Source organism: Diachasma alloeum, unplaced genomic scaffold (genome assembly GCF_001412515.2).
Source record: "Diachasma alloeum isolate Michigan unplaced genomic scaffold, Dall2.0 Dall_scaffold_00198, whole genome shotgun sequence".
NCBI lineage: Eukaryota > Metazoa > Arthropoda > Insecta > Hymenoptera > Braconidae > Diachasma > Diachasma alloeum.
The window spans coordinates 115078-115297 of NW_021680363.1; positions in this window are offsets into that span (position 1 = coordinate 115078).

A 220-nucleotide genomic window follows, 5' to 3' on the forward strand; every position below is an offset into this window, starting at 1 on the left:
CGGCGCACAGTGACTCCCGGTAATTGAAAATTCACCTCTCCCCTCCTAATTGAGATAAAGGGATGAAAAAGGGCAGTTCGACGAAGAATTAAATTCTCCATTAATTAACCCCCTTTCATCCCTTAATTTCTGTACGAAAAAAATAAAAACTGCCATGAAAGTCAGGGGGCAGTAAGAAAAATAATTTTTTCGCGGCGCACACTGACTTTTCACCATTCGC